We start from the raw sequence: 22,210 nt of genomic DNA, 5'->3' as shown, positions 1-22,210 counted from the left end.
GGGCACACAGCCCTGCGTGGATCCAGAGCCAGGAAATCGGGATTTGTGCCTGTGGTGAGCACACTTCGGGAAATCGGGAATTCCTGAGGCTCCCCAGCTCCCCCTCCCACCCCGCTGCCCTTGCATTTTGGCTTTTTCCCCAACCTCTCAGCTGCTCATTTCCTCGAATTTGGGGGAGAAAAAGCAGAGAGGAAAACGGGGCAAACCCCGCTCATTGTCCAGGTGGGGCACTTCAGGCACCTGAGCAAAATTTGAATTACCAGGAACCAAATCCCATCCCCAAGGCACCACAGCCCATCTCTACGAGCTCCTGCATTTGCGTTCAGCAGCAAATTCTCCTTCCGCAGCCTCTGTGGAGATCTCCTCTTTTTTTTTTTTTTTTTTAATGGGAACATCAACAGTTCCCATCTCTGCCTGGACCTCACCTGAGCTGCATTTCCTGACTTTTCACCGCTGCCCCTTAAATCCCTTGTCCAAAGGAAAAGTGCAGCTTCTTTCAAAATCACAAAGAAACCGAGATTTTTAAAATATTCCTGGCCCTGCAATAATTTTCCACTTAATATCGTGACACTCCTTGGTGTTGGCTTCTGGTTTCCTGCCAAACACAGAGAGCGGGAGAGCGAGGGAAGGATGGAAGCGGCTCGGTGATCCAGCAGGAATTATTTCACCTCAGAAACTGGGGGAGAAAGGAATTTTTTTTTCCTCATATTTATCTTTTTTTAAAAATTTTTATAAAAGAAATATTTTCAAATTTAAATAACAGACAACAAACATTTCATATTTAAATAATATAAAAGAATCATCTTATAATATTTCTGAAAATTTTAAAAAATAAAAGCCTGGTTATTTTTGACCTTGAGAGGCTGGAGGAGGCCCAGCTCTGAAGAGTTTCCCAGCCCGGTGACACCTGATGGAGAAGCAGGAGCAGCAGGGGAGGAGCGGCACCGCGCTGCTGGAGGGAGCAGGAATCAAAGCCCAGGATCGAGAGCTGGAGATTTTCTCCCCTCCTGCTCCTCCTGTGCTCATCAAGGGCTGCAGCCCGAGCCAGAAGAACCTGCCTTGGGGGCATCGTTATCCAAGGAAAATCAAACATTAGCAAAAGCAGCTTGCGGGGGGCGTTTTTATTTGACTGCCATTAAGGGAAGGGCGAGGGGAGGATGTAAATAACCCGACTGATTTATAATCGGGAGGAGAAGCCGGAGCTGAGGGGAAGATTCCCTCTGTCACGTTTTGGGTCCGATCCCGGGGTTTGGATGATTCCTGGGAAGGCACAGGGATCAGCAGGCTCCTGAAGGTGAAATTCCCGGATCCATGGACAGAGCCAGGGGCACCTGCAGGACCTGGCTGCGGGCTGGGATCCAAACTCCGACCCCGCTGGCGTCCTGCCCCCCCAAACCTGCGCTGCTGGGGATGTTTGATCCTTGATTTCCTCCATCCGAGACCTGCAGGCGCTTTCCAGGCACTCCTGGACGAACCCCAAAGTGCACCTGGGGGCCGGGGCAGCGCTGACCCTCTGAAATGTTCTGTGCAGCCCCAGATCCCACCCCGGCCATTCCCAGATCCCACCCCGGCCATTCCCAGATCCCACCCCACTCATTCCCAGATCCCACCATGGCCATTCCCAGATCCCACCCCGGCCATTCCCAGATCCCACCCCGGCCATTCCCAGATCCCACCCCGGCCATTCCCAGATCCCACCCCGGCCATTCCCACATCCCACCCCGGCCATTCCCACATCCCACCCCGGCCATTCCCAGATCCCACCATGGCCATTCCCAGATCCCACCCCGGCCATTCCCAGATCCCACCCCGGCCATTCCCACATCCCACCCCACTCATTCCCAGATCCCACCCCACTCATTCCCAGATCCCACCCCGTTCATTCCCACATCCCACCCCGGCCATTCCCAGATCCCACCCCACTCATTCCCAGATCCCACCCCGTTCATTCCCAGATCCCACCATGGTCATTCCCAGATCCCACCCTGGCCATTCCCAGATCCCACCCCACTCATTCCCAGATCCCACCCCGCTCATTCCCAGATTTCACCCCGCTCATTCCCATGTCCCCAGCAGTGTGCCGCTGGGGTTTTATCGGGATTGCTTGGGATGGATCCTCCCAGCCCGGAGTTCTGGCAGCTTTTCCAAGCCCTCGGAAGGGTTTGGGGAGCACGGGGAATCTGCTTCCCTCTGGCAGCCGGAGCTTGGCTGCAGCTCAGGGCTCTGCTGCCGGTCCCCTCTGTGCAGGGGCAGGAGCAGATGGGGAAAGGCTGGGCTGGACCCACAGCCCCTCAAATCCTTGGGAAAATCCATTTGGAAAGGCGAAGCGCCCGGCCAGGAGGGATTCACACACAGACCCCGCTCTGAGCTGCAGGAAAACCACCGGAGCTCCCACCCCTGAGCTTTTACCTTCTCTGTTTCATCTTTTTCACCTCCCAGAGTTGGGGTGGTGCGGGGCAGAGCGCAGGGCACGGTTCTGCATCTCCCTGCGGCTCCTGAACCCGCAGCCGATTCCTTTCTCGAGGCTCTCGTGGCGTTCCTAGAAAGGGAATTTACGTTTACAGGCTGCCGAAGCCCCTCCAGACTGCACTGACCCCTCCCTCCCCCTTCCCCAGGTTTTTGTGGACGTTTCTGGGAACGCGGAAACCCCTCTGGCCCAAACCCTGCCCTGCAGTGCACAGGAAATCAAACCAAGCCCCCGCAGGGTTCGCAGACCTTCCCCAGCACCCCAGGATTTCCTCCCCCAAGCCAGCGGCTCTTTGATCCCAAACTTTGCAGTGTGGCTCCGGCTGCAGAGTAACAATTCCCCCGATCCGCGGGAATCGGCGCAACACCTTGTACATGCAAATCCGCCTTTCAAAGGTTTACTCTTTGCTTTAATCACCAGCATTAAAAGGGCCTCGTGTTTCCCTTTCATCTGGCAGCAAATTAATTATAAAAGCTGTATGGTAATATTAATATTGTCTTACTGGAGATCAATGGGTTTATTACCTTTGATTCTAGCGTTGCTCGCTCGGGTGACAAAACCTATATTTGTATCCGCCCAAACTTCAGGATGGTAAATTCAGGTAAAGATTTAAATAGAAATGTTTTATCTTTTTAAAATGTTGACTCAGTTTATAAGTTGGGAAAGACAATTGACTTTGCTTCAGTGTCAGGGGAAGGACATCAGAGAATCCTAAATATCCATTTGTGAGGTTTTTTTCCTCGCTGTCAGCACCAAGGGAAGGAGAAGGATTCCGGGCAGTGGAACCTCCCCAGGTGGGAATTTGGGTTTCGCTGGGGTCACACATTAATTCAGTGGGTCAGACCGAGGAGGGGCCAGGAACATTTCAGGAACCAACTCAGAGGAATCTTTGAGTCTGAATTCTGTGTCCGTGACTGTTTGGAGTGATATTTGCTGGGAATTCAAAGCTGAGGCTGAACTTGGAGGTTTTTCTTTCTTTAGTCACCTGAACCCACTGAACACACCGAACACAGCTTTTCCCTTTCCACAGAATCCCAGAATTGAATGGGAGGCACGAGGATGATCCCAGCCCAGCCCCTGCCTCGGTGATCCCGGGCTTTGTTACACCACAAAGCCAAAGCCTCTGGAGTGATTCAGAGCCTGGAGCTCCAGGCACAGCTTCTCTCTCTCTCTCAATTTATTGTATCCCAGGATTCAGACAAGCTCCGCGGATTTCCCATTTGCCACCGACACGTCTTTATCCACAGCCACAAGCCCAGCAGTGCCCCCGGACCCCGCCTCGGGTGAGGATCGTGTGGAGCAGGGACTCATCTCGCTCCTGGAGAGGAGCCACTTTATCTGAAATTGAATCCGTGGTGCTGGCGTTACTGGGAGGTGCTCCCCAGCACACAGATATCTCCCAAATTGAATCCGTGGTGCTGGCGTTACTGGGAGGTGCTCCCCAGCACACAGATATCTCCCAAATTGAATCCGTGGTGCTGGCGTTACTGGGAGGTGCTCCCCAGCACACAGATATCTCCCAAATTGAATCCGTGGTGCTGGCGTTACTGGGAGGTGCTCCCCAGCACACAGATATCTCCCTGCTGCTCGCCAGAAATCCCGGAGCACTTCGGAGCCTCGAGGAGCTGGGGAGGGGGGACACAGAGCCAGCAAAGGCTGGGCACGAGATTACTTTGGAGAATTAAAAAAAAAAAAATTAAAAGAGTGATTAGAAATATGATAAAAAACCACCGGGGTTGGTTAAACTCTTTGTGAGGGCGATGACTGAGTAAATCTGAACTAGGAGGGGCTCGTGTTGGCTCCAGGCTGGAGAAGGATCCGCTCCCCACGGACACCCGGGATCAGGGAAGGATCCTGGGTGCTGGATCCCGTGTGCACAGGGCTGGAGCCAGCTCGCCCACGGATTCACCGAGACTCCAGATTCCCACTCCTCTCCAGCCGGGAGCAGGGCTGTTCTTGGCGCCGGAATTCCATGGGAGGAAGGCTTTGCTCCCTGGGGAACCTGCAGCTGGCTGTGCTGATCCTGAGGGAAACATTCCCAGGGAAATCCCCGTCTGGGGGATCCGGGGTTGCTTTTCCCTGCCTTTGCTGCAGGGATGAGACACAGAGCCCGCGATGCCGGCGCGTCCCACGCACGCCGTGTCATTCCCACGCAGAACACGGAGCCAGCAGCACCGAATCCCACAGCTGGAGCTGCCAGGCCGGGCAGATTTGCTGTTCCTTGTGCTGGAAATCCCATGGATTTACCGGGGCTGTGCAGACACAGACAGGAAAACCTGCTGGGACGCGGCCGAGCGCGGCGGGAATTCCCTTGGGAGCGGAGGATTTCCGTGGGGTTTGCTCCCAAACACCTCATTTCAGAACACAGGAGATGCTCACAGCCATGCACAGTGATGCTCACAATTCACTCCGAATTCCCTTGGGAGCGGAGGATTTCCATGGGGTTTGCTCCCACACACCTCATTTCAGAGCACAGGAGATGCTCTCGACCATGCACAGTGATGCTCACAATTCACTCCGAATTCCCTTGGGAGCGATTTCCGCGGGGTTTTCTCCCAAACACCTCATTTCAGAGCACAGGAGATGCTCACAGCCATGCACAGTGATGCTCACAATTCACTCCGAATTCCCTTGGGAGCGGAGGATTTCCGCGGGGTTTGCTCCCACACATCTCATTTCAGAGCACAGGAGATGCTCTCGACCATGCACAGTGATGTTCACAATTCACTCCGAATTCCCTTGGGAGCGGAGGATTTCCGTGGAGTTTGCTCCCACACACCTCATTTCAGAGCACAGGAGATGCTCACAGCCATGCAGGGAGCAGCTGGGGGTGTGCCAGGAAATGGGCTGGGATCAAGGACGAACTGAGACCTGCTGGGGAAAACCTGCACAGGGAGAAAATTCCCAATTTAACTGGAATTGAGAACTTGCACCCTCTCCACTTCCTTTTCTTTCCCAGCATTAACTGAAAGCTGGTGAATTCTGGATAACAGACAAAACTTTTTAAATCCCCTGAACATTCCAGCCCAGAATTCCAGCCCCCTCCCAACACCTACATCCACCATCCAAACCCTTCCTGCCCTGAAAACTTCCAGGTTTTCCAACATTTCCTTTTGCAGCAAATGAAAGCAGAACCAGTCACCACTCAAGATGAGAGAGGCAAAGGAATTTGATTTCATTTCTGGTTTTTAGGCTTTTTTTTTTTTTTTTAGGTTTTTCTTTTCCTGGTTTTGTCGGTTTGTTGGTTTGGTTTGTTTTGTTTTGTTTTCATCTCCTCTCTAAAGCGGTTCCTCCTCATGTTTTATTTCTGGATCCTGCTGCCCTGAGCCCTCCGTGATAAACAAGATGCTGCTGCTAAACCTCCTCAGGAGGAGAGCAGGATACAATTTTCTCTTCTCCTTTCCTCGTTATGTTGTGCCATAAGAACAATTATATCCCTCCCCTTGTAGCATAATTAAAATAAACTGCTGTGCTGTGGCATTTAGTCAATTGGAGCAGTCGTTTATTGCCTCATATGCAACAAATCCTCCGAGATTCCAGCTCAGAGCACTCCTGAATTTTGGCTTTCGTGCTCTGGCTGAGGAGGAGCAGCTGATCCATGAGCTGCACGTTCCAGGGATCCAGCACCGGGCACTCCCAGAGCCAGCCCTGCTGCTCCTGCATTCAGGGGGTTGCACATGATGGAAAATCAGAGAGTGGGGGATAAATCTTCCCTGTGGGACTGAATTCCTAATCCTGGCCATGGCACACGCCCTAAAAACATCCTTTGCCTAAAAATCCCAGGATCCCTGAGGCTGGAGAAAACTTCCAAGATCGAGTCTGAGCTGTGGCTGATCCCCAGCGTGTCCCCAGCCCAGAGCTCCGAGTGCCACATCCAGGAATACATTTTGGGGCAGAAGAAGGTGAATTCATTCATCTTTCCCCCTGGGAGATCCCATTTTTTCAGGGCAAAAGAAGGTGAATTCGATAAACCCTTTCCCCTGGGAGATGCCATTTTTTGGGGCAGAAGGAGGTGAATTCATTCATCTTTTCCCCTGGAAGATCTCATTTTTTGGGGCAGAAGGAGGTGAATTCAATGAAGGAATCCCACACTGCTGCACAGCAACCCCAGATTTTCTCTCTTGCTAGAGCACCCTCGCACGTAGAATATGAAAAGCAGGTCAGTAAAAACAAAAACAGGAAAAAAAAATAGAAGAAAAAAGGCAATAAACCTGCAAATTTATAGTGTAATTTTGCCCTAGTTACAGCAGTGTACAACTCTGACAAGCAACGCTGCTCTCCAAAAACAAATTTATCACCACTGGTTGCTCTTCTATTGCTTTCAATAAGAAATGCCAAAATAAGTATGATTTAACAATGCCATCAGCCGGCTGCAGCCCTCGACGGATTTGGTGCATTACAATCAAATTGGTCTCTAAGTGTGGTATTTAAAAAAAAAATAAATAAAAAAGAAATGAACCCGGACCTAAATCTGCCACTTAACGCTCCGCAGCTCTGCCTCAATATTTACTGGGAGCCAGTAGAAAATTGTCTTTGCGCTCTAATTTACATATTCATGGGGTTGTCATAGAGCTTGGAAGGGGAGGGTTTTTTCCCTGCTTTGTTATAACCCTTTAAATATTGGGGGTTTTAGTGCTCGGTTTGTGTAAATCCCACTCGGAGCAGCGTGGCTTTGCCTGGTGCCTCGCTGGGGATTCTGCTGCAGCCTGGCCTGGTGACTTAGGGAGAGAAAGTGATTTAGGGGATGAAATTCCTGTGCTGGAAGTGCTGGAAATGCTGGAAATGCTGGAAATGCTGGAATTGCTGGAAATGCTGGAAATTCTGAGCAGAGCTGGAGCTGTGCACGGAGATTGGGAGCCAGGCAGCAGAGCTGGAAGGAATCCCACACTCCTGGACACGGCTCCCACAGGAATCCCCAAAGCCTGATGGCTCCTCCACCCCACGGGCAGTTCGGGGTGAAGGGTTTGCCTCTGAGGTGTGAGCCGGGTGATGCTTTTTGGAGGCAAAGCCCAGTGCAGGAGGTGAAAATCCCTCCAAATTTTGGGTTCCTCACGCAGGGAATGGTGGAGCAGGGAGAACCACCCCGCTCCGCGCCCAGCGACACCGAGCCTGCCCCCAGGGTGTCCCCAGGGATGCTGCCCCGAGGTTTTCTTGTCATTTCTGGCGAGGTCTGAGCGCTCGGTGAGGTTTAACAAGGTGAGGGATGGCCGGCTGGCTCAGGAGGCAGGCGCAGCCTCCCAGCACCGCTGGCTTTGCCTTTTGTCCGCACAGCTGGGATCCCAAAATTCCCCCCTGACGGGCAGCGGTTTCCTCTCAGCGCCGGGCAGAGCCGAGCTGCTGGAGGCTGTGACCGGGGGGACACCAGGGACATCGGCACCGATGTCACATCCCCGCCACCCTGAGTTATTCCCTGTTCCAGCAGCAAACCCCGCTGGATGACCAGAGGGATCTGAGCCCCAGAGCAGCCATCCAGGAATCCTCCTTTGGGCTGCTCTCATCTTTCTAACCCTGTACAAAACTCTTCATCTTCAGCGAATCCAAATCTATAAATCATTGTGTTTCAACCAAGGACTGATTCCGACTCTCCAGCCGTCCCCACGGCGCCTTGGAAGGGATCTGTGCTTCTGTGCCTCTGGCACACTCAGAAGTACCTTGTTTAACTAATTAAACGTGTGGCACCAGGGAATTCCGCCTTTTCTGCTGACGGGTGGTCGCTGGAACCGGCGAGCTGCTGTGGAATTGCAGTTTCCTCCTTTTACTCACCGACAGCCTCCCGTGGTTCCGCTGTCAGTGGTTCCTGACTTGAACCCCTGCGGATGATGCGCATCCCACGCGGGGAGGTGAAAATCCGGAGTGGCGCAGCCCCGCTCCGGGTGTCCCTCCTCCAGGTGGCCCTCCCTGCGCTGCCCGGGCAGGAAAAGAGGGGCGCAGATCCCATAAAAGCCCGGGATTTTTGGACAAATGGGGCTTTTCCGTGCCGCTGCCGCGTCCTGGGGAGCGGGGCCGTGCCCGGTGTGTGGCCCCGGGGACAATCGGGCAGCTGGCCCAGGCTCACGTCGCATCTCCCTGTTCCAGGGCACACTCAGGAGCAGACAGCAGACAGTGGCTCTCCTCCAGAGCGGCGAGAAACCAGATGGCTTCAGAAGATCCCCTCTGCCTCCGAGGCGGCACATGGAATATTAATTAATAATAGATTAATAGACCTTTCCCCACTCAAAAAAATGTCATCTGCTTGTGCCAGGGAAGCGCTGGGAAGCGACGGCTGCGCTGGAAGAGCGTCTCTCTGGAGACGTCCCTCGGTGACCCCGCGGGAATGTCAGAAGGAGCAGGGACAGGACACGGATCCCACAGCTCCGGGAAGCTGCGGCCACCTGGAAATTCCAGCGAGGAAGGAGGGTGGGAACGGCAGCCCGGGGAGAGCTGACACTTCTGCAGCGTCAGGCAGGAGCGTGATTGCCCTGAGAGGCAGAAAACCACATTTTGTACACAAAGCAGCCCCTTCCCGTTTTTCCAGGGGTCGTCTGATCCTGTGGCAAGAGACAATTCCATAAACAGTAATTTCTGTGGGATGTGTGTACCACCAACTGCTGAAATGCAGGGATTCCTGCCAAACACGAGCGTGCAGGGTTCCCTTCCCTTCCTGTGAGCGTGCACAACCTCCTGTGCGCTCTCTGCCCGTGCCGTAACGCTGCTTCCTCCTCACAAACCTCCGCTGCTCAGGGCTCTCAAATCTCAGCGCAACATTTGCAGAACAAATCGGGTTTTCCCTCCCTTTTTGGTGGGCAGGAGCATGGGGAGCACAGGAAAGGTTGGATTCATGGCGTGGGTGGTCCACCAGACAGCGGGGGGAATTCTTTAAACAGAGCCCGTCGCAGGTGCTGCTCCAAGCAGGGGCAGGGTTGGTGTGAGCACGGCAGGGATGCGTGCAGCGCCCAGCAAAAGCTGGGTCTGAACTGGGCTTTTCAAGGCTTATTTAATCGTAGTTTTTTCCCCACCCCGCCGAGGTTTCTAATCCCTGCTTCTGTCCCCGCTCTGCCTCCCGCACCTTCCTCTCCCCTGGGATCTCACCTCCTCATTACCAGCCGGGATAAGCGGCTTTAATTCAGTGTCAGCCTCATCTACGGAATTAAGCCGGGCCCAGAAAAATCCTATTACTCTTGTGAGGGAAGGTGAATAAATGTGTATCTTGACTGATGGTGGATTAATCCCGGGATCCACTTAGGGCTGACAGCAGCTGTTGCCTAGCAATGTAATTGAATGTAAGGCTGAGCGTGCTGAAAAAAGGGTCAATTGCTAAATAAGCCCCCAGAACCTCATTCTCAGGTTTTATTTGGTTGGGTTTTTTTTTTTTTCCCTTTCCCCTCAAGCTTTATGTTTTCTAAATATGAAACCGGTGACTCCCAGCGAGGAGATTTGGGGATGGAGCAATGGGAGCTGAAGGTTTGTGCCAGGCCTGGCTCAGCTCTGGGGCTCTGAGCTCAGGGGAAGGAGAATCAGCAAGGGAAGGGGAGAGGTTGCCAAGGTGCAGAGAAGAACAGGAGTTGATTTCAGGCAGGGTCGGCCACCAAAATCCACCCCTCACACCCATTTCCTCTGTCAGACCTGCAACCAGCCAGGACCTGGCCCAGGTTACCTGGACAGGCTCCCAAATTCCTGGGGTTTTACCCCAAATTACCCCAGTGACACTGCACAAATGGCTTCCCTAATTCCTGGGGTTTTAACCAAAAATTACCCCAGTGACACTGCACAAACGGCTTCCCCAATTCCTGGGGTTTTACCTCAGTGACACTGCACAAATGGCTTCCCTAATTCCTGATTTTTTCCCCCAAATTACCCCAGTGACACTGCACAAACGGCTTCCCTAATTCCTGGGGTTTTACTGCACAAATGGCTTCCCTTATTCCTGCTTTTTTTACCCCAAATTACCCCAGTGACACTGCACAAATGGCTTCCCAATTCCTGGGGTTTTACCCCAGTGACACTGCACAAATGGCTTCCCAAATTCCTGGGGTTTTAACCAAAAATTACCTCAGTGACACTGCACAAATGGCTTCCCTTATTCCTGCTTTTTTTACCCCAAATTACCCCAGTGACACTGCACAAACGGCTTCCCTAATTCCTGCTTTTTTTACCCCAAATTACCCCAGTGACACTGCACAAACGGCTTCCCGAATTCCATTCCCATGGATCTGCATTAACATTTAATGTAAAACAGGTCCAGAAGTGTGGAAAGAAATAACAAAAAACCCCAACCAACCAACCAAAAACCTCTAAAGGAAGGAAATCTGTCCAAGTAAACACCCAATTAGTCAAAATAAACCCCCGAGGGGTGCAGCAAGAGCCATCCCACAACTGTGGCACCCGCCTGCAGCACGGGGAGGATTTTAGGAAATCTCTCCCTTGTTGCACAAAGCAGAGAGAAAAACACGTTAAAATACGAAGGATTTGGTGCTTTTTTTTCCCCCCTCCTCTGTTGATTGCCGTTGCTTGGAGTTACCTGGGCAGGAAACATCTGCTTTTTCCCCATTAAAGAGCAAAGATTAGCAGGTTTTTGTTAAACCTGGCATTCTGTAGTTATTTACTGGGACTTGAGGAGGGGAGGGGGAAAAAAAAAAGAAAAAAAAAAAAAAAAGGAAGAAGTTGGAACCTAATTACAGAGCAGATGCTGAGAGTGGTATTTATTCACCAAAACCACACAGGTCATTCATTAAAATCTCAGTTTTAATTAGCAAACACCTGTTTTGTGTTTGATTTTACACTGATCTGGACTGGCTGCAATTTTCTCCCTTCGGGAGGAGCAGTTCCAGGGCCTGGCTGCCCCAAACCCCCCTGGTTTAGGGATTTCACGGAACCCAGACCTTCCTGGGAATAAAACTTGAACTGGGCTCGGGCCTGATCCTAACAAAACCAACCAGGACTCGGTGCAGGCCTCATTTAATCTAAGAAAAGAAGACAAGGCAGGGTCTCCTTCTGGGGCTCTGCAAACCCGAGTCCTTGAAAAGTGCATTTGACACAACGAAAACGCCTTTTGGTGCCGATGCTGAGCCGAGCTGTGTTTTTGTGGATGCAAATTAGCCCCGATAATGAATTCCTCTTTGAAACGGATGGATTTGAAGCTCGTGTTCTCTGTCACAACCACACGTTGCTCATTGTCCTCAAAGCACTTGATTTTCAAAAAAAAAAAAGAAAAAAAAAAAGAAAAAAAAAATCCCTGGCGCCCGCACAATCGCTGTTCTGGAATTTTTCAAAGCCTCTGAATCAATACCTGCCTCATCCTTTTAAATAAGGATGAAATAATTCTCTAATTCGGAGGAACGAAGAGGCAATAAACCAGTGGCAGTAATTAAAGCATTGCTGTAATAAGGCTCACCCCGGACGGGCGAGGGATACCAGCGATACCTGTGATTAGAAAATTATTGTAATTGAGATGTTTTCTCCTGAAAACCTCCCCTGTCCCGAGTTTCTGCCGCTGCCAGCTGCCCTCCCCACCTGCCACAGAAATCCCCTGCAAAAGGGAGATAAAACATTTCCCTGGGGAAGGTGAAGAGGTTTGGGAATAAAGGATTCCACCGATTCCATTGAACCCTGGCTGGGTAATTATCAATTAATCCAGGCCCCAGCCCGTCCCGCAGGCGAAGGGTGTGAAGAGCGCTCGGGGTGGAACCTGTGGGAGATTCGGGGCAGCTCCAGCCCTGCTGCGGCGGGATGGGCGCACGGAATTTGGGAATCTGGGCACGGATCTGGAACCTGGGGCTGCCTGGGGTTGTCCTCAAGGAGATCTTCTCCCTCTGAAATTTATTTGTCCTCCGTCTTTAGGAGCAATTAAACCCAACCCCGCTTTTCCCAGCCACCTTCCCGGGGCTCCGTCTGCGCTCAGGGTGGGGCGCAGGAGAAATTCCCAAACGCAAACCTCCAGAGGTTAAAGAGGATTTTTAGGGGGGTTGGATGCTCCCTGAGCTCCGCTCACAGCAGAAGGAATCGCTCTGGCTCAGGTCAGAACCGAACGAGTGATGGCAGAGCCGCCTTTATCCGGAGTTTGTACTCCAAGCAGCCCCTTCCTGATTTTCCAGGAGTCCTTTCAGCCCCCTGGCACCCACGGGAAGGGAGGAGACTCAGCAGAGGGAAAACCGGAGCGGAGGGAGCAGCCACTCCTGCCAAAGAGCAAATATTTGCCGGGAGAGGCTCTGCAATAATCCACTCCTCAACACCGCGAGGGAGAGCTCCAAAACCCCGGCGCTGTTTAACCAACATGTTTGAGCACAAGCAGGGAACGTTCCTGCGCAAACCCGGGAGAGGCGGCGCCGGTTTGTGGACACGACCCTAATTAATTTGGTGTGTTTGGATAGCCGGGGTCCCCGCTGCGCTGCGACGAGCAGCCAGCCCTGCCCGGCTCTCCCTCTGCTCCGCTCTGCAAATATTTGAGGCTCCTGCGTGGGCAGGTTGACTCAGCAACGCAATCAATTAAACAAACAAGCGACCAGGCGCCGCTGGCTGGGAGCACAACTCCGGCCAGGTGAGGAACGAGAGCAGAAATTGGGATTTCGGGCGTTTTTTTCCCTCCGTCGAGGAATCCGGGGTTGTGCTCCGCTCCGGAAAAATCCGAGGTCCTGATTTATTCATGGCAAAGTGCAGCACGCATAACAAATGGTGGGGAAATTAAAGGATGAGCTGGTTTGGAAATGACTCCTGCAGCCCCGGGAGTTGGTGGGGCCAGCTGGAGATGAGCTGAGGCGGGGATCTGCCAAAATTTCCTTGTGTTCCTGAACCAATATCCTCAGGACTGAATGCCAAGCGTTTTTCGCTCGCAGTATCCGCCAGCATCCGGGCTGTGCTGGCCCAGAATTCCACCCCGGGGCACGGATGGAAGCACAGGTTTTGGTGCAGTGTGTGCCCAGCCCTCGCTGCTGCAGGGCCCCAGGGCGCGTTTGGGATCCAGAACATTCCTGAAGCGTCCAGAGCGGTCACAGCCCCCGCCAGGAACACCCAAACCTGGCCCGAGGGATGGAGCAGCACCAGGATGGGCACTGGGATCCCCAGGGGGGAGCTGGGGAGGGAGGAGAGCTCTGGGAGCAAGGAGAAAGCCTCAGGGGGATCAGGGAATCACAGAATTACAGTCATGGAATTACGGAATTACCGAATTACAGAGTTAGAGAATCACAGAGTTACAGAATCGCAGAATGATGGAATTACAGAATCACTGAATCGCTGAATCACAGAATCATGGGATCACAGAGACACCGAATTATGGAGTTTCAGAATCACGGAGTCACACAGAATCACAGAATTGCAGAATTATGGAATCCCAGAATCACAGAATCACGGAATCCCAGATTCACAGAATCCCAGAATCCCAAACTGGGCAATAACATTCCAGGATGAGGACCTGGAGCCTCATTTCCCTCCTGATCCAGCTGGGTTTAACCCAGGCTTTTGGGATCGCTGAGGTTTGCACCTCGACGTCCCTTGGAGCTAAAACAGCAGAGAGTGGGGCCGGTGCAAAGCCCTTAAACTGCAATTTCCACTTGGGTTCCAGCTGGGAACCACGAGCGCTGCGGGCAGGACAGACGCTCAGCATCTTCAGCTCTCACCATTTGTGATTTCTTGGGTGATCCCAAAGGCTTAAAGTTGTCTTTGGAGGGTTTGATGAAGTTTTACCCTATTAAGTATCTGTGGGTGGTATTGAGAATTTTTTTATGGAGTGAAATTCAGGCCTGTCCCAGGTATAGAGAATTTTTTTATGGAGTGACATTCAGGCCTGTCCCGGGACCCACGGGATGGAAATGATCCATTTCCCACCCCCAGCAGTCAAACCTCGCTGGCAGCTCCTCCCCGGAGCCTCACAGCCCGGGAGTGCTGTGTCCTCATGGGCTCTGCTCCAGGCACAGCTTCCCAGGCCGGTTTTCCATGGGTTTTTTTACATAGATCTGGTTTAAAAAAATTCCAACCCAGGGATGAAACTTCCCAGCCTGATGCCAGGAAATCGGCTCCTTGGGCACAACAAAGGCCGTTCACTCTGCTTAACGACCCTTGAAGAGAGGAATTTGTACATTTCAAAGCTTTTTTTTTTTTTAACATTTGACACCTCAGAGGAGCCCAGCAAGCTCCGGGAATTTGGGAAAGCTGGGGCTCAGCATCCAGCGGCGGCAGGAGCAGCCCCGGAGCCCCGTCAGGATTTTCCCTGTTCCGTGCCTGTCAGGAAATACTCAAATACTCGTCGCTTTTTTTTTTTTTTTTTTTTTGTCACCCTTTTTGTTCCGTGCTGTAGCTGCATTTATGCGAAGTACGCAGCGAGGGATGTTTGTGTTTGTATTTACACGGCTGTGATTAGAGACAGAGCCGCCACTTTGACACCGCGTTTATGCCGGAGCCTTCTCCCACTTCCGAATGCAGACTTGGCGCTTTTTTCCCCCTTTTTTTCCTTTTTCCCTCCCCGTTTTCTTTTCATCCTGGCTGAGGACGTGTCCTACTTTCTTGTTTAGAAGATGATACGCTTGCATTATGCGTTCTAAATATAGGTTTTTATTTATTTTTCTTTTTTTTTTTTTTTTTTTCCACATTTTTGTGCAAAGCAGGTTGACGTGGTCGTCAAAGGAGATGGATTCCGAGTTCCTCTCCTGCCCCGGGGGAGCTGTGCTGGGAGAATTTTATTCCGAGGTAGGGAGAAAACGTGAAGCTGCTGATGTGTTCCAGGACAGTTTCCTGCTTGCTGGGTGCTTTTTTACCTGTTTTTGTCCTAATTTGGGCCTGGCAGGGCCTGTGGAGGAGGGGAGGGAGCAGAAAATCTCACCTGGGCCAAATGTCCACTCAAAAATCCCCTTCCCAAACACCCAGAGTCATCAGAACCTCAGTCCAGAGAGAAACGGGCAGGGATCGAGGGATCCAGGGTGGGATTGAGGGATCCAGGGAGGGATTGAGGGATCCAGGGAGGGATCGAGGGATCCAGGGTGGGATCGAGGGATCCAGGGTGGGACTGAGGGATCCAGAGAGGGAATTGAGGGATCCAGGGAGGGATTGAATGATCCAGGAATGGATTGAATGATCCAGGGTGGGATTGAGGGATCCAGAGAGGGACTGAGGGATCCAGGGAGGGATTGAGGGATCCAGGGATCCAGAGAGGGATTGAGGGATCCAGGGTGGGATTGAGGGGATCCAGGGCAGGATCGAGGGATCCAGGGATGGATTGAATGATCCAGGGAGGGATTGAATGATCCAGGGATGGATTGAATGATCCAGGGAGGGATTGAGTGATCCAGGGATGGATTGAATGATCCAGGGAGGGATTGAGGGATCCAGGGTGGGATTGAGGGAATCCAGTTCCCAACTCCATTGTCCTAAAGACTGGCAAACATCATGGGCAGAGTTAAAGGCAATTACCAAAAATCTAATGGGAAAATCCCACTGGGATTGAAGTTTGGCTACTTTTCACTCAGATCCTTGCCTTTGGGGGTTGTTCCTGTTTAAAATTCCGGAGCCAAATCCCTCTGTGGTACGACACCGGTGGTTTCAGTGGATTTACAGCAGGGACAGGGAAGCAGAGGCTCCATTTCCGTCTCCCCCCTGTAATTCCTGCTCCGTCAGGTGCAGCCAGGACGTGGGGATTGTTCCAGCCCTGTCCTTGTGACATTTCATTAAGCCGCTCGTTTAAAGCTTATCATTAGAGGGGCTGGAGCCTCGGTGGAAGAACTTAATTGCATCCTATTTTCCCTGCCTGAAGATGCATTGGAGGAGTCAGTTTGCATTTTGATTTTTTTTTTTTTTTTTCCCTTTCGTTATTTCAAGGTCTTTGTGCTGCGCAGAATTTTAAATTCCTCCATCTGCTCCTCTCCCTCCTCACCTGGGGCTGGCAGAGCCCCTGCTATCAGAACTGTCAATATCCCTGCTCCTTCCCAGTTCCTAAACTCTGAGAGGAATGGAGATTACAGCCGCTGGACTTCACCTTTGCACAGGTGGAAAAGGGAACAAAAAGCCATTAAAAAAATGTAAAATAATGAACGCTTCTCTTTGCTGCAAGCAAAACCTGATTGTCCTCTCCTTTAACATACCCCAGACAAAAACTCCCGGCGCTTCTTTACCCCACACAGAGCGAGAAAAATAATTCAGGCTTAAATAGCACCGACCAAAAAAAGGGTCACAACTGGAGGCGGGACAGCCTGACCTGGGGGTCCCCTGCAGGGTGGGGACAAAACCCCGCTGTCCTGCCCTGGAGCAGCCCCGACACCGCTGCCTCTTGTTTCCCTGCGATTTAAAAACCTCTCTCGGTGTCAGACACTCGGGAGCGTTCCGGGAGCTGCTCCTGCAGAAGGTGAAGCACAGCCCCAGGCGAGCCCGGGATGGGAAAAGCAAAGGGCAGAGAGAGCTGTTGTGTGCAGGAGGAGCTGCTGGAGCTCGCAGGCAGCGCCCCGAGCCAGGGGAAACCCGCCGGGATTACAAATGCTGGGCTGGAGGGGCTGGGTGTGCTCCGGAGCCCGCAGAGGTCACTCCAGGGTCACCCCCTGGTCATTCCATGGTCATTCCATGTTCCATGGTCATTCCATGGTCATTCCTTAGTCATTTCATGTTCCATGGTCATTCCATTGTCACTCCAGGGTCATCCCCTGGTCATCCCCTGGTCATTCCATGGTCATTCCATGTTCCATCGTCATTCCATGGTCATTCTGTGGTCATTCCATGTTCCATTGTCATTCCATGGTCATTCTGTGGTCATTCCATGTTCCATGGTCATTCCATGGTCATTCCATGGTCATTCCCTGGTCATTCCCTGGTCATTCCATGGTGATATCATGGTCATTCCATGGTCATCCCCCTGGATCCCTCTGGGTCCCCCTGTGTCCCCCTGGATCCCCCAGATCCCCCAGATCCCCTGGATCTCCCTGTGTCCCCCTGGATCCCCTGGATCCCCTGTGTCCCCCTGGATCCCCTGGATCTCCCTGTGTCCCTCTGGATCCCCCAGATCCCCTGGATCTCCCTGTGTCCCTCTGGATCCCCCTGGATCTCCCTGGATCCCCCTGAGCCCCCCTGTGTCCCCCTGGATCCCCTGGATCCCCTGGATCCCCTGTTTCCCCCTGGATCCCCTGGAAGGGCAGCAGAGGCAGGAGCAGGGGTGGTGTGGGAGCTCCGGGCTCTGCTCTCCTCTCCAGCGCTGCAAGGGTGGAATTCTGCTGCTCTGCTGAGTCAATCCCGCTCTAAATAAAATCCCGGGGCTGTTTGGGAATAACAGACACAAAATGTTCCCGTGCCTCGCCGCTCCTCTCTCACCCGCCCAGAGAGGAGCTTCCAGCCCCCAGCCCGCAGAGCCGAGATCCAAAACCTCCTCGGAGCAGTTCTGGGGGATTTCAGGTTTAAAAGAATGGAAAAAATGCCCCCCAAAACCCACTAAAACCACTACAGTGGGGCACTCCTGCCTTCAACTTTGCACAACTCCGATGAAATCCTCTCTGATCTGCAGCGAGGGATGAGCCCGGGAGCAGGATTCCTGCCAGGACTGCGAGCGCAGCAGGGGCTTCACATTCCCGTTCATTTCACCCGAGCTGCCTCCAGCTTGACCCTCCTAAGGGGTAAAAGCCAAAACACTGGAAAACTCGGCAAGTTTTATTTACAGCCCCAAAGGTCTCACCTCAGCCAGGGAGGTTTTCCTCTTCACTGCACTGGTCAAGGCTCACTGGAGATTTCCTGGCTTTAACTCCTGGAAAAACCACCGGCAAGAGGCTGTGGGGAGGCTCCTCCTAACGCGGCAAGGAATGAAAACATTTCTTGGGAAGCAAAGGGAAGGCAGCGTGGGGAATCCTCCATGGGCAGGACGGATAACCAGGCCCAGGAATCACTTGTGCAATCTCACCGGGGAGGCTTCCTAAGGAAAATTAAAAACTAAAATAAGTGTAAATACAGTGGAGAGGAGGGGGAACACGAAACCAGGCGGGCGCTGCTGGTTTTCTCTCTCTCCCAGTGGCTTCAGGCACGACCTGGAGGGTTCTGCTCCTCCTTGGGGTTCGGAGGCTCGGGTCACAAACCGAACCTGCCCAAGTGATCACGGTGGAAATCACCGAGCTCATTCCTGCCGTCCTTTGCTCTGCTCTCCCTCTCTCTCTCTCTCTCTCTCTATTTTATTTCTTTTTTTCTGTGTGTATTTGGATTTCAGGGCACAATTTGTACCAGTGGCCAATACGGGGTGAACAATAGTTCACAGGCAGGGAGATAAGAGGATTAATAGAGCAAAAAAATAACAGCGTTCGCTGTTATCTAAAGGTCAAGGAGAGCTATAAATTGCGTTCACTCGGGGAAAAGGACAAGCACTTTAAAATAAAAAGGCGAATCCTCAAAACGCAGAGCAAAGTTTGCTTGGGCGAGGCTCGTTTTTATAACAATGCAAGCTCGGTGATTATGTCCGATTATTATGGTCTGTTCTGGCCCCACTGTGAAGCAGCTCCAGATTTCCCCTGTTCAGAGGAGCTGGGCCGAGCGTTAATTCCCAGTCCTCGGCTGCACTTGTGAACGGGAGCTGCCAGCTGGGCTTTGCTGGGCATGGGCAGGGAGGATTTCCCTCCCAGCCTGGATCTGATGGATTTCATCTCCACTTCCTCAAAAAAAGCTGCATCTCCCGAGTGTCTGGAATAACCCATGAGGCGTTTCCCACCCGAAAGGGCTGAAAACCCCCCAGATCCGTTCAGGTGGAACCACGAGAGGTTGGTCAGACTTTCCCCTTCCAGGATAAACGCCAGCTTGCCGAAAGTCTTCATTCCCGTTCCTTTTCTGAGCCCTGGGTTGGTTATTCCGTGTTTTCCTCGCCCAGCCCGTGGGTTTGGCAGCTCCCAGGGCACCAGGAAAGCCCCAAAGTGCAGCAGAGACAGAGCCCAGAGGTTCCTGAGCCCCTCCAGCAGCCCCTTTGCTCCTCCACCCCTGGGGGAATCCTTCCTTCCCACTGTTCCAGCTGGGAAAAGCTCCCTGGCTGTAAAAGTGGGGAATAATGAATTCCAGCCACCCCTGACACACGCATTTCCAGCCCCAGCTCATTTTTCTGTGGGTAAAGTGAGGATGGAAGGAATTCTGCCAATGGGAAAGACCCTGGATGTCCCTGGACGTGGATCCCACACAGGAGGAATTTCTGATTATCAGGAATTATCAGGAATTTGTCAGGAATTTTCAGGAATTATCAGGAATTATAAGGAACTATCAGGAATTAGTATCAGGAATTATCAGGAATCATCAGGAACTACCAGGAATTATTATCAGGAATTATAAGGAACTGTCAGGAATTATGATCAAGAATTATGAGGAATTATGAGGAATCATCAGGAATTATAAGGAACTATCAGGAATTATGATCAGGAATTATCAGGAATCATCAGGAATTACTATCAGGAACTCTCAGGAATCATCCCTCAGACACCTTTTTCTGTTTGCACAGAGCAGAAGGAGCCACCTGGGGCTTTTCCCGCCTCACTGGGCAGAAGGTCCCGGCAGGTGACGGGGCTGGAGCTCGGGGAGGGGGAGTTCAGGGCTGGGATTTCCCTGGAAGGGAGCAGGGGCTGGGATTTGTCTCCCTCCATCCCGGGGCTGATCCATCACGGCCCTGGCTGGCCCCTGGCCACCTGCCAGCCCCAATAATTCCACTTTTCCAGGCAGGACATCTCCTCCCTCCCCTTAATCAGATTATCATTCCCTCATCGCTCACTCCTTGGATGAATATAATTCATCCAGAGGTGAGAGAGGCACGTCTGGGACACAAACCTGAGTCCAGCTGGAGCTTTGATATTCAGGGGAGATAATAAAAACTTTTTAAAGGCTACGTTTTCTTCTCTCCTTCTCAGATTTTATCTTTGGCCTCTCAACAATTGCTCCACTGTTTTTCCATCAATCAGCGTGCGACTCCTGCATTAAATAAATCCCCCTGCAAAGCAGGAGCAGACGCTGCGGCTGAGGGCAGGGAGAAAACAGGAGGGAATTCCTGATAAATCACAAACGGAGCTGCTCTGGTCAGCCACAAACACGGGGGGGAAAACCCCAGGGGCTGCGCAGAGAGCCCTCGGCAGCTTTGCTGACAGACAGCTCCTGCACGTGGGGAGGTGGGGAACAGCCCCCAAGGGGTGGAAATCTCAGGTTCCACAGGAAATACAGAAACATTTCCTATCACACCAGCCCCCAAGGGATGGAAATCTCAGGTTCCATAAGGAATTACAGAACTTTTCCTGTCCCACCAGCCCCCAAGGGATGGAAATCTCAGGTTCCATAAGGAATTACAGAACTTTTCCTATCACACCAGCCCCCAAGGGATGGAAATCTCAGGTTCCATAAGGAATTACAGGAACTTTTCCTGTCCCACCAGCCCCCAAGGGATGGAAATCTCAGGTTCCATAAGGAATTACAGAACTTTTCCTATCACACCAGCCCCCAAGGGATGGAAATCTCAGGTTCCACAGGAATTACAGAACTTTTCCTATCACACCAGCCCCCAAGAAATGGAAATCTCAGGTTCCACAGGAATTACAGAACTTCTCCTGTCCCACCAGCCCGCAGCTGGCCTCAAGGGACGGAACAAGCTCAGGTTCCAGGAGCAGTCACAGAACCGGAGGGTGGCTGGAGCCTGAGGCTCGTGCAGAGCTGCAGGAAACGCCAGCCCTGCTCTGGTGCCGGGGATAATGACCCTGACACCCTGAGTTCCACCGGAGAGCCCCGGTAACGAGGCAGGAATTCACCGGCCAGGGCCTGTCATAGTCACAAAACGCATTTGTGAGAAGCTGCACCGGGCCAAAGGCTTAATAAATTCAATCAAGTCCCCGCTAAATGCATTAGTGCTGCCCGGCTATGATCTTGATAGATCGTGGAAGTCGCCCTCGAGCAATTAGCGCTGGGCCAATTGCTCGGATTCAATCGGAACGGAGCGCCGGCGCTCGGTAATTTGGTTTGCTCTAATGAGAGAAAGCGTTTCTGAAGAGGACAGAGGCAATAAAAGCTGCAAAACACGATTTGCAGCGCGGTGACAAAAGTAAACAGGCTTTCAACAAGGCACTCGGGGTCATCCCTGGAGCTGGACCAGGGCAGGGCTGAGCTGGGACCCTGCAGCTCCTTATCCGCATTATTCACGGGGAATAATGAATTCCACACACCCTGCACCATCCTGCAGACTCGTTTCCAGTCCCAGCTCATTTTCCCGTGGATGAAGTGAGACTGGAAGGAATTCTGCCCGTGGGAAGGACTCTGGATGTCCCTGGAAGTGGATCTCACACCAAGGAATTCCCAACCATCCCTTTTTCTGTTTGCACGGGGCATGAAGAACCGGGTGGGGTTTTTCTCCTGCCCCCCTGGAACTGCAACAAGCCCTTCCCAACCCTCCTACCTTCAGGAAATAAGGAATCAGCATGAAAGCAGTGCCTGGGACCAAACTGACTTCTGTGAGGGACCCACAGAGAGCTGAGGCTGAGGAGGAGCAGCCGCTGGAGGCTGTGCCAGCCCGTGCCCAAGCGGTGCCAGGAGCTCTCCTCACAGCACAGCGCTCCAGATGGGCTGGGACGGAGCCAGCCCAGCTGAAACCGCATCCCTGCCACACAAACAGCGGCAAGGAGGAAAACAATGCCCCTGCTCCAGCGCAGGCCTGGCTTTGCTTTGTCTTTAGTGAAAGAGCCCTGCCCGGGACGGCTCCAGGGCAGGGACAGCTCCTGTCCCCTCTCCGGGGTGGCAATGCGTCCCCAAGAGTGCGTATTCTATTCCCAGCGGTTGAAACCGGCTGGGGAGGTGGGGTTTTTTTGTTGT

General features: G+C 52.5%; 1 long non-coding RNA gene across 2 annotated transcripts; it reads right to left on the bottom strand.

Annotated features, from left to right (window-relative positions):
* Positions 1–1,116: 1,116 nt before the first annotated feature.
* Positions 1,117–21,927, bottom strand: LOC120764047 (uncharacterized). Of its 2 annotated transcripts, none has more exons than XR_005704156.2 (4): positions 21,798–21,927; positions 18,081–18,314; positions 2,410–2,539; positions 1,117–1,487 (listed from the first exon to the last, which is right to left on the bottom strand). It is a non-coding gene; the product is annotated as an uncharacterized LOC120764047 (long non-coding RNA). The 2 variants fall into 2 exon arrangements; XR_005704157.2 differs by having other exon boundaries at positions 1,117–1,465.
* Between the last annotated feature and the right edge of the window lie 283 nt (positions 21,928–22,210).

This window comes from Hirundo rustica, chromosome 28 (assembly GCF_015227805.2).
Source record: "Hirundo rustica isolate bHirRus1 chromosome 28, bHirRus1.pri.v3, whole genome shotgun sequence".
NCBI lineage: Eukaryota > Metazoa > Chordata > Aves > Passeriformes > Hirundinidae > Hirundo > Hirundo rustica.
This window is presented reverse-complemented; position numbering and strand designations above follow the sequence as displayed.